Source organism: Toxorhynchites rutilus, chromosome 2, assembly GCF_029784135.1.
Source record: "Toxorhynchites rutilus septentrionalis strain SRP chromosome 2, ASM2978413v1, whole genome shotgun sequence".
Lineage (NCBI taxonomy): Eukaryota > Metazoa > Arthropoda > Insecta > Diptera > Culicidae > Toxorhynchites > Toxorhynchites rutilus.
In genome coordinates, this window is record NC_073745.1 from 117,468,196 (window position 1) to 117,480,504 (window position 12,309).

The window sequence follows — 12,309 nt, forward strand, 5'->3', positions numbered from 1 at the left end:
ATGACTGTGTATGCATGCTATGGCGAACGCTTGTTCGCCGCTTGGTTCACGTTATACGAACGATGCCTAGAGGTGCGATTCCACTGAGGCAATACTAAATAACATGTAGCATGATATTTGATACTTGCAAGTGTTTTCATTGTTGTTGTTTCCATGCGGTGCCAAAGATATATTGATGTAGTTATGAGATGTGGAATAATGGTACTGGTGCAACATGTATATAATCGACTGTAGCCGAACGCTATTCCGGTGGCCTTTGAGGTATATTTTCAATGCATTCACATGGAATAAACTGCGACATAAGATCAGCTAGTGTATTGTTCTGCGAGGGCAAGAATTCTACAATGAAAAAACCATTTCAGAGATTATTCTACTATGCAGTTGTTTCTACAATTTCACAGCAGTAGAGAATAATATCCGAAGGTATAAACGGGCGACTTATATAAAATAACAGCGTAGTTCTACGTCAACAATGCGGTCGTATCTTGGACACAACCTCCTATATTTTTTTAAACCGAGTGCCGTTATCTGTTATTCATAGAAGCTCCGTATTCATTCGTGAACAGGCTCATCAAACAATACAATTCGTTTATAAAAAGTGTTTATAAAAACTTCAGAAGCAGATATGATGAAGAAGATGCTTTTAGTCCAGCATCCAGACCTGAAAGTTTAATTAGTGGTGTTAGACAAAAATATTAAATGAGCGGTGAAAGCATTTCACCTCATTCACATATTTAAAAAAAGTCACAGGAGGGTTGTGTCCGAGACACGACCGCATAGTTGACGTAGGATTCCGTTGGGTTATCTGTTACATGCTGATTTTGGATATGTTTTAAGAATTACATTGTTAATCTCTTGGTGGCCCTGAAAAGGGCCGTTTTGTCTGGTTGTTAGGTATTCTTGGTTCACTCCACCAATGTCCATAACCGAGTGATAATGATAGAAAGATGGTGATTAGTCATTTGATGGTGCGTATCACGATAGGATATACCTAAGTGGAATGAGATATGATGAAAGCCGCGCTCTGTGGCCCTGGACGAGATGGCTCCTGTGTTATGTATGGATGAAATAAAGAAAAAAAACTCATAAATGTAATATAAGATAATTATCATTATCGAACACAATTATCAAGTTTTCTCACCAGAAAAAAGTGTTGTTTTATTATAGAGAAAAAATATTTGAAATGGAAATGGCATTTTCGCTTTAAACCCAACGGAACACGATGCTACGAATTTCAATTGGACAATAATATCGGTCATTGATATGAAATTTCACGAAGCAACCAACATAAAAGTTCCAAATTTAAAGTTTATTTATATTCTATCACACATAGGTTCTATTCAGTTCATTGAAATATCATTCTTCAATTAATCCATCGAAAGATTCTTATTGGAACGAACATAAAAAACACTCATTCATCGCTCCCTACTAATTCGCCAGCAAGTATGCAATTAGCAATGCCCACGCTAGTTACAATAAGCACTATCCATTTGTGCGCGTCGTTAGTTAAACTATCGACCACGAGGGTATTTACATGCTGATTTCCCCCAGACACCTTGGATTTGAAATCTCTGTTAGGGAATACATGTCGGTGGAAACAAAAGCCCCCCTACTTTCATGTATTCCGATGCATGCCGATTTCCCCCAGGCAGCTTGGTTTTGATGTCTCTGTTAGGGAATACATTTCGGTGGGAGCAAAAGTTCCCTCTACTTTGATGTGCCGATTTCTCCGTATATTCAATTTCGACCAATCAGAACGAGGTATTTCCGTTTGAAATTTTTTTGATTGTTTGCTAGTTAGTTTCATATGATATATTATTTTATCAATTGTGATGGATTGTTATGGAGTGCTCAGATCGATTGATGCAATTATCTCGTAAATCCATCAATAACTGACCAATAATTGTAAGTACATGAGCCGCCGCATGTGTCGTCAATTTCGACCAATCAGAAGTGGGTATTTACGTTAGGATAGGGGTTGAGATTTTCTAATTATTCGTTAGTTAGTTCCATGACATATATTATTCGATTCAATGTAAAAAATTGTTATGGAGTGCCGAAATTGATTAACGCAAATATCTCATCAATCCATCATGAAATGACTGAGCAATAAGCGTTTGAAATTAGACAATTTTCACGATGTGCTCGATTTTCGATTTTCAATTTGTACCCCAATATGTTCCCGAAAGACGTAATCCTACGTCAAAAAACTAAACTCTAGGGTCATTCCAGGTGTGTATATTTTATTCTAATTTGTTTGTTTATCACTTACGTGCGATAATCGATACCCGGTTGCCTGAAAAAAATCAATGAATTAAAAATTAAACCAAAAATATAGTTGGGGTAAATATGTAGAATTTTAAATAAATAGGCGGTTTAATTTCCAAGATAGATATTTCTACAACGAGATACTGACTTTTGAAGGTCACTTCATGAGTGGGTTACAAATCACGTATCATATTCCCCTTTGGATTGTGTATTGGGTAATTTTTAGTAATTAATATATTATTTTTTCCAATCGCGACGAAAGCCATTTCCGCGGCTGCGATTCCTCCAGATTGTTCCCAATTAGTTCACAAGAATGAAGAGAGGTAAATTATAAAAGTGCGAAAATCAATCATTGCATTAGGCTTCAATTTTAATTCCTTGGCGTTAAATTAGATTATTGTGGTTTGCATTTGCAGCAGCTTCTAACCCTCACAAGAATCAAAAAATAAAAACACAATTATACTTAAAACCCAAAGCCTTGGAGGTCAACGATTCGATGACACTGTAGTGACGCAGTTACATCGTACTTCAAAAAGTTGCACGCTACGCACTTCGCGCTCGGAACAGAAAAACTCGTGCCACGCTATGAAAAATGCCTCGAACGTTACGGCGATTATGTAGAAAAATAGAAAATAAAACGTAGATTACGAAAATCACCTTGCTTTTTGTCCTAACTTTATTTTTCCGCGTATGAATGGAATAAGGCATTCACACATGGCCGAACGATTTGAACGAGATGAACGATTTACCTCGTCAAGGACGGTCTTCAATTGATATCGACAAAATATAAGGAGTGGTGCTCGCAGCACGACTAGTGTCAGATATCTTTCAAGAAAATCATCACAATCAAGTGGTTGAAGGCATGCTTGAACGATCAAATTCTGATCTCACGTTCAACCAACGCATTATTAATGGCAACGGCGACATGAGACGAATGACAATGAGATAAACTACTGCTTCGTGGGATCCCTTTCGACTGCATTGAAGACATATAAAAGAAATCGCTGCTATACAGTATGCCACATTGTGGTTAATTGGATATTAACAGATTTCCAAACACTGATAGAACGTCCCAATTAAATTGTAATAATTTTTGCCTGACAGGCCAACGCAACATGCGGTCTTGCGTTGTCGTGATGGAAAACGACGCCTCATCAGTTCGCCAATACTGGCCATTTTTCTGTTATGGTTGACCAGTTGATTGAACTGGATCCAGTTGATCCAGCTGATTGCAATATTTTTCAGCATTGATCGTATCACCTTGAGAAAAGAGCTCATAGCACACTACATCTTTCCAGTCCCACCAAATGCACAAAAGAACCTTTTTCGGATTTCACCCAAGACCAGACTTAGCAATGGTTTATTTTTCTTCGTTCAAGTGCATTTTAGATACACATTTTGTTATAAAATCCAAGACTCGCCTTCAGTGACGATCCTTTTAAAGAATGGATCCCTTATGTTCTTAAGTCCTTATGTATCTATCCGTCGTTTTTGGGCTGCTACTGCTACTTTCAACTCGAAATTGTCAGCTCTAATTTTTTTAAAGCAATTTCAATCCAAATTAAAAAAAAATGGCTATCTTCAATGTCAATTGCACTATTGCAATTTTTAATACAATGAAGCATAACACACCACAAATGCCACATTGAACAGTTAAAAAAAATAAAGATATTTTGTCACCTACGAAACATACGTCGAAACAGCTCTGAGACGACTGAAACTGATATCATAAACGACAAAAAGAAAAGTCTGCATGTTTATATACAGCCATTCTATACCAAACAGATATATTGGTTCTCAAATATTCGCGAAAAGTGGTAGTTTTGTTCTATTTCATAAAGTATTAGACCCGCATATTTTTTTTCAAAAAACCTAACCTTTTCAATCACTAAACCGATTAAGATGATCGATATATAAAATTAAAGCTATTCTTTTTTGAAAAAATATTACATTCGTGAAAAAAAAATTTTGTTTTCTTGATTATTGATTTATTCGTTTTTTAAAGTTTACATGATTTCGGGGCCAAGGGTGCTATATTTTTTCATTTTTTTTTTTCAAAGCTGAGGTATTTCTACATGACATACGCAAAAATCAGATACGTATTTTTTTTAATTTTTGAAATATGATTTTACAATCATAATTTTTGAGGCTATATACTTCCATACATTATGTATTGAAATATGGACCAATTCCACGTCAAATCAGCCAGAAAACGGATTTTGTCGCGACCCTCGCCGATTGTGTGGAAACCTTCTACATATGGTGAAAACTACACAAAGTCACGATTTTTTAATTGAATCTTTTTTTTCATAATGTTGGCGTATGATTACGTTTTATAGTGTTCAATGGGAAATGGGAGCAATTTTGAGCAATAGAATCTCGATTTTTCATATGGAACTTCGCGCGAAATGTTAATTTACATGATAAAATACCCAATGCAAAATATTAGCTCATTCGTATTCGGGTTGATTGTCCCGGTCTACGGTTTCCCCAACACATCCATCAAAACCAGGTACCTGGGGAAATTGGCTTTGCAAGTACAGGCAGGTTGAGTGAACTTTTGTTCCCTCCGACATATGTTCCCTAACAAAGCCATTGAAATCAAGTTGACTTACATTACACGGCGCAAATTTATTTTTTGCGCTAGGTCGTTTTATCATTAGAAAAGTCGATTTTTGACAAAAATAAATTTTGAGATAACTGTAAATTTCGACGTGTCATTCAATTTGAAGACATTTGGCATAAAAAATAGGGTGATTTGTGCGATGCTCTTTGCGCAACTCTTTCTTAAGTCCGATTGACCTGTAATTTTGCAAAGAGCGTTTTTCGAGTTGGTGAACATTTTGTATGGGGTAACTTTTTGACATTTTAAGGTCGACTTTTTCCCATGCATTCATTGGCACCCTACTATAAATATTGTTTAAAACTTAGAGTGCTTTTAGAGACCTTTTACCTTCATTATCGCAACTATAGTAAATTTCAGTTCGATCTATTAACACTTTACGGACCGCTCACGAAATTTCTCGTTTTCGCGTTCCTTCTTCACGGACTTGTGTGAAATTAGCGGATAAAAGTTTCTGTTGCGTGCAAGTTTATGTCCAGCATCTTGCTGGATTTAACACCTTCGTTGCCCAAAGCGATTCGGTCGAGTTTCTCGCGGGGCCCGAATTCAACTGTCGGTGCGCTAGAGAAATAAGCAGACAACGATAATAATGAATTCGGTTTCGACTCAGGACTACTTTCTGTTGATTCCAAATGGAATCAACCGACTGCTGATTAGAAACCTTATGAAAATAAGTTTTCAGTCAATTATACAGAGTTGAAACGATAAAAAAATGAAACTCAACCGAACGTACTTACTTTATATACTATATTCGACGGCGATGAATAACTACAATTTTATTGGATAATATGGAATATTCTGTTCAATCAATTGCGAAGATTCTGTGAATATATCATACTGAGAACATATGTCACATTTGTGGGAAAATAATCGGCATGAACTGTATCACATTTGGCAACTCCGATTTTTAACGTGATTCGTTTTCGTCGTTCTTTGCGCTTGGTAGCTAAAAAGCTAAAAGAAGAAGCAAGTTGCAAGTTTTTAACGTAGAACTACGTCTTTCAGGAAGGGTGCCAAATCAGAAAACAGGTCACGTTTTTGTGAAATAAATTTAACGTTTATCACTATTTTCACAGCGAACAAATTCTGATACTTTGCATACCAATGAAATCGGAAATTCTCTAAGATTCGTTTGATATACTATACAGTACAATCCACTAATGTCTAGACAGTTTAAATTAATGAAAACTGGAAGCATTCTCATTTTCCCATACATTTGTTCTGCCGATGTGTGTGTATTTCCGAACCGAGCTGTCAATAACGGGCAACTGATATATTCGTTTCTGCCCGTTTTCAACATATTTGGTTTAAATAAGCCATCCGCGATTTGAAGCCAGACCACAGCATTCTTTGTGTGCACAACGAGCTGAACAACTAGGGATCGAGTGCCTATCTCAGTGCCTCGAGTGCCTTTTCAAGTTTTCCAAGAGCCTTTCTCAAGGCTAGAGACGAATGAACTGAAAACGTTTAAAGTCTCTAAAATCAAAAACCGAACCAAACCTGAAGCCACACCACTTCTCGTTGGATGGTAATCGAAGCAACATGGTTGCCGCATAGTGTCGAGCGGGAGCGGATTGTTTTCTTGTCGGGTGAAGGAGGAGTATGGAATAGAGTTTCTTTCCACACGGGCCCTTCACAGGGCTAGAGGCGGAAACCAAAAATAGAATAGAATGAAAACACAGATACGAGTGAGCTAACATAACACAACGAGCGGATATCATTCATGCCTAATGCTGATTTCACACACATACTCACACAGCTCGATACAAGGAGATACAAGCCCTCTGTATCGAGGTGTGCTACGACAAAGAAGAGCAGCATACGAGATTTTTTTGTGCTAGTGCGAATATGGAAGAGTATCCAGAATTTTGAAATATAGATATACACTGCATTTTTTTTAGATAAACGTATATTTCATGAGAGCATGCTTTCAAATTCCAGCAGGGTAACCTCACCGTTGCATGTTGTGGGATTCGATCACATCTCAAGCGAAATATAGGAGCAAAAGGGTTCATAGTTTGTGATCAATATCTGAGTGGGAAGGAGAAAGTCCGTTGCGAGTTGAATCAAATAAACGAGAAGCGATGAAAGCTTTCGACTCTACTCGACTCTTTCGAGTCTACTGAAGTAATAAAAAATCAAAAAGCCGAGAAGATATTACAAAAATTTCGATGCATTCTAAAATAATATCCGAAGCGATAAACAAGTGGATTGAATAATATAATTCCGTAGTTCTACGTCGAAAACTGCGGTCATGTCCTAGATACAACCCATTACAATTTTTTTTCTGAGAATGAGAATAATAATTGCGCAACGCAGAGAAGCTCCTGTTTATTCCAAAAAACAATATGTCTATTATGTATATTTTTTAAGACACACGTGTTTTTTTCATCCTTAAAATGTTCACCGGTCGGCGTAATAGTAAATCTGAAAGCGAGGAAAGTACTAACTACGAAGTAGTGCGAAGCGTTAGAAGAAAAGTTTCGAGTGTTATCTCATCCGATTATGATATTGAGGAACTATACGCAAGAGAAGACCTGGATGATATGTTAGAAGAACTCACTATAGACGACATAAAGATATTAATTTTTCAACAGTACATTTAAAATGTGATTTTTCACAAATAAGTATGTTCTACTAGTCAAGCCATTTCGTTTGATACCCATATTGATGGGGTTTTGATAAAATATGTAGTCCGCCATTTTGTAGCGGCCGCCATCTTGATTTTCAAGATCATAGAATACGCAGTTTTATAACGACAGCAAGCGTGCTCCAAATTTCAGATCAATCGGTCAACAGGAAGGAGGTTAAATTTCTATTGATGTGGGACAACCCTGCAGATAAACATACAAACATATTTACAGTAGGTAATGCTTGTGCTCCCTTGGCCGAGTGGTTAGCGTCATAACTAACATGCCGGGTGTTCGGGTTCGATTCCCGTTCTGGTCGGGGGAATTTTTCGTCAAAGAAATTTCCTCCGACTTGCACTGTGATCACGCGTATTCTAGAACTTGCCACTCAGAATGCATTCAAGGCGTGTTATTTGGCATAGAAATCTCAACTAAGTACTAATAAAAATGACGCAAGTAATACTACGTTGAGACGGCGAAGTTCCTCTAGGAACGTTAGTGCCATTGAAGAAGAAGAATGCTAAATAAAACCGTTTAAAAGTATAGTATAAAAACTATATTTTATGGTTTTGATTTTTTTTTATTATTCTTCATAACCCACACTTATATTTAAGTGCCCATTCTATCATATTCCGTTTAAAAATCTTATTCAAATTGAACGAGAAAAGTGTCACCCACATCTGGGTGAGTGGGCCTCCCAGGAAATACACCCGTCACCCAGATCTGGGTAACGGGGCGATCAAGGTGTTAGTTGATAATAAATTATCCATACCCTTAAACGCAAGAGATTGAAACACTTAAAAAAATCAAATGGCAAAAGAAATCATCAAAAACCCATGTTTTGTGTTTGCATTCGACAAAATTTGAAAAGATCCGATGTTTCATCACACCAAATTTGAAAAACCATGTAGTTATATCAATCCTCCCACGACATAACTCACATCTAATGCTAAAACTGAATCGCTTTTCTATGTTATTATTCCGTCTGCGTGCGCATTTGGCCTCTCTTTCGATCGCTCTCTCCACGCTCCTACGGACAGGTCATGTGTGTGTACCAAAGCGTCTCGTTCAGAATGCAATTCCATTCATTTCCACTTTGCCTTCCACCCATTCCTTCGAAAAAAGACTAGAAACTTACACCTCTCCCAAGAAAGCCACCCTTTAATCGCGGAAGCCGCTTTAGCACCACTAATTTTTGCAATTAATTTCCGTGTGTTTGCTGCGCAATCTTTGCAATTACCAGCCCGAACGCTATAGACAGTGAAAATTGCTTGTCTTGTGAAGCGATAGATTTTTATTAGGGTAGTTGCTGCCAATCTGCCGCTGTGTTTGGTTGGCTCGGGTGTTGGTATAGTAGCATACGCCGCACTTTCCCTGGCACTTGAATTGGGAGAATGATGGTGCGATTACCTCTTCTGTACAGCATAAAATTCAATTCGTTCGGTAACCGGAGTGATGTGAAAGGCGTATATTAGTTGGTGTTCACTATAGCTGATGTGGCGAATAATATGTGTGACAAGTTTATTCTAGAAAACGAAATTTACGAAACTATTCAGAACCACTGTTTATGAATAGCTGAGTAAATATAAAGTTTATAAACTATTTACCCATTTTATTCAGACAACGAATAAATATATAAAACCTGATATATCGTCCCAGGCTAATGCATTATTTACCATGCACAACAGCGAGCTGCAATACATCATCGGCTGAAATTCAATCTTCAGCCTGTCAACTGAGGGGGGCGAAGACGTACATTCGAGACGATTTTATATGAAGCATTTCCAAAATCGATCGATTGTTTGAGCGATAGACTCTGGTTATATGATATTTATTGAGTCAAGAAGTAGTTAATAACGCCACTGTCCAGTACAAACATTTGATTCTGTATTTCAGTTAGTGTTCAGTTAAGATGTCAAATCCAGAATGTTTTATTATAAAAAATCTGCGGATTTCTTGGATTTTTACTAAAACACGTAAAAAATATAACAGGAGCTTATCGATCACATATTATGGCGATGAAGCTCCATGGCATACAACATGTAAAGAGCAGTAACGACAATTCAAAAGTTATGATTTTAATGTCAATAGCAAACCTCACTCAGGAGTGCCCCAAAAAAACCGAAGGCAAATAACTGCTAGATATCGGCTGATTGCTATCGAGGGTGAAAATAGATAAGAAATCACAGGGTACAATAATTTATACCTCTTGCTCGATGCGTCGTGACATGTGTCGAATCGACCCGCACATCACTAGAAATACTTGCACTGAATTACGAAAAAGAGTGCAAGGACAAAGCAACGAAAAGCCAATTTGAAAATTTTCAAATTAACTCTCAGCTCCCACATATAGTGTTATTTGCTCACTGTCTGGAGCAAAACTAATAGAGAAACCACTGAGTAAAATTCGATATACCCTCGTCTGTTCACCGCTACATTACTTGCTCGTTTTTAAAAGCACAACTGGGAGGACACAGATTGATAGTGCCAATCGGTTAATCAGAACACGGGACTTTCGTTGAGATAACGATTGGCCTTTATCAATTGTTCAATAATCAGTTTAAAAAAATGATAGAGGGGGATGTTCAGGACACGATCGCATTGTTAATGTAGGACTATGAAATCATTTTTTTCAGTTCACCTGTTTATCCCTTCGAAAAATGAAAAAGGGGCAATGAATACATAATAATTGTTCCTTATTCATATCTAATATATCAAACAAAGGTTCGATTCGTACGTACAAATCATTATCATTATTAAAAAAAAAAAAATATCATAAAAGAACGGATTGTCAGATTCCACCTATTTTTTTTTTGTTGTGTTCATCTTTCTACAGATTAGAATGATAAAATGAATTGGAAATCATCGAAGGAAAAAATAACATTTGAAAAGTATATTACCCATATGCAAAGTATTTTTCATCTCAAAGTTTTTTTTTTGTATCATTTGTATCATCGTTTTAGTTCGTTTTTTCTCCGATTTAAATTTTGCAAGGAAACACAGACGAAAAAACGTGCTCGAATGAACATAATCCACAGAATTGCTGCAAAGCAAGATGTAAGAATGAGTGCCTTGAATGTTCAATTTTAAAGCTACTTTCTAATATGGGTGCACGATTGATTACAGGGAACTGTTTGGGTCCATGAATGCGACATGTCAATATTGCAATACAGCAATTCCAAATGAAATCGTCCTAAAAATGCAGATTTTAAAAACTTGTATTTTTGATTCCAATGAAAGTGTGATTTCTATTTGGGTTGGAGGAAATATGAGTTTTTCACAGCAATTGGGAATTTTTTGACTCAAGTGTAACTTTTCAAAAGGGCGTATCGATTTGAGTACGAGAAATCTTTGATAATTTCTATCTCAAAAACTATGAGTCATACCGCAATGGTGTCTTAGAAAGAGTTATGAGTATTGATGGTTGAATATGAAAAAAATGTACACTGATAGAAAAAATTAGTACTCTTTTTTTTATTTACAAAATAAAAATTCAAATTGCAATTTTTTTATTTACAAAATAAAATTTTAATTTGCGATATCAAAAAATATGTTTTTTAATATTTTTTTCAATTTTTTCATATAAAATAGAAGTCATGTAGAAAATTTAAAAAAATGGGCCCAAGATGGTAAAACTATTTTTGACGAAATTTGTGGAACATAGAATTTTTAGGAATTTTCGAAACTTTTTTTTTGTATGTTAGCAATCATTTTTAGCCACAAATTATGATTCCTGATGTGATTTAAAACAAAAAAGGTTATTATCAATCTCAATCAATCGAATATTGTTGAAGAAAGTGAATTTATTCCGACATTGAAAGTGGTAAAATAAGTTTTTTTCATCCCTTTTGTTTATTTCAGGCTTATTAGCATTTTAGCTGTAACAGAGCCGAATTTAAATCATGTACATGTCACATGTCTATCATATCTATAATTAGCACATTACACAGTTGCCATTTTTTTCGGCGTTAGAATATTCCCTTCTATACCAATGCATATATATGGTACACATTTACACAGTAGCCATTCAGGCGTAAGAGTTTTCCTTGTGTTCTTCCATTATCCAGTTAGACCGTACAGCGGAGACAGTTGATTGATCATTGTTGAGTTATTTATAGAACAGTATCCCGATGTGTCTTGCAGAACAGAGCAGTTTCATGGATGAATCGATCTTATTTCGACCGTGGATCGATCTCCATCGCTGATGATTGTTGCGTGGACGTAGTTATTCTATAACAACACAAAGATGGCCAATGAGGGCCCTGAGTTTTGAACTCACGATCGATCGCTTACTAAGCGAACGCGCAACCAATGTGGCTACGGAGACCCCCGTAAAATAAGCTAAACGTGGTTACTTTCACCAGTTTTGAAATTTCAAACAACTTTACAGATTCATAGACAAATTCACCATCCACCAACACAAATTTAATCGTTGACAAGTTAGAAATCGAAATAGATAAGCATTGTGGATAATTCGAATATTTCGAAAGAAAATGCTCTGGTCTAATGCTGTTTATAGTGCGGATGTAATGCAAACTATATACAGGCAAAACGTTTTTTTGGTCGGGGGGTAGGGACCGCATAAAAAAATCGTGCAAAATTTCACCAGTAGCTTTAAAAAACCGTGTTCGGTACACATTTTGAAAAAAAAATTAAAATAAAAATTTTTCCCCCAAGAAAATAACTCAAATCCACGCCGTTCACCGTTCAATTTTCTTTTGTTTCCCTGCTTTGCGATGGGACAGTTTGCCTCTTCGGTTGCGCGTGGCAGTTTTGTGCTTTTCGTTG

General features: G+C 36.4%; 1 protein-coding gene across 2 annotated transcripts in view; it reads right to left on the reverse strand.

Annotated features, from left to right (window-relative positions):
• The window catches only part of LOC129769292 (kinesin-like protein unc-104), a 202,933-nt gene that overhangs the window by 131,952 nt on the left and 58,672 nt on the right, over nt 1-12,309 (reverse strand). Inside the window, exon 2 of one of the 2 annotated variants that reach the window (XM_055771431.1) lies at nt 2,273-2,296. The exons of the other annotated variant lie outside the window; for it this stretch is intronic. The gene's annotated coding sequence lies outside the window, so the exon portion shown is untranslated. The remainder of the gene's footprint in view (nt 1-2,272; nt 2,297-12,309) is intronic. 2 annotated transcript variants of the gene reach the window in all.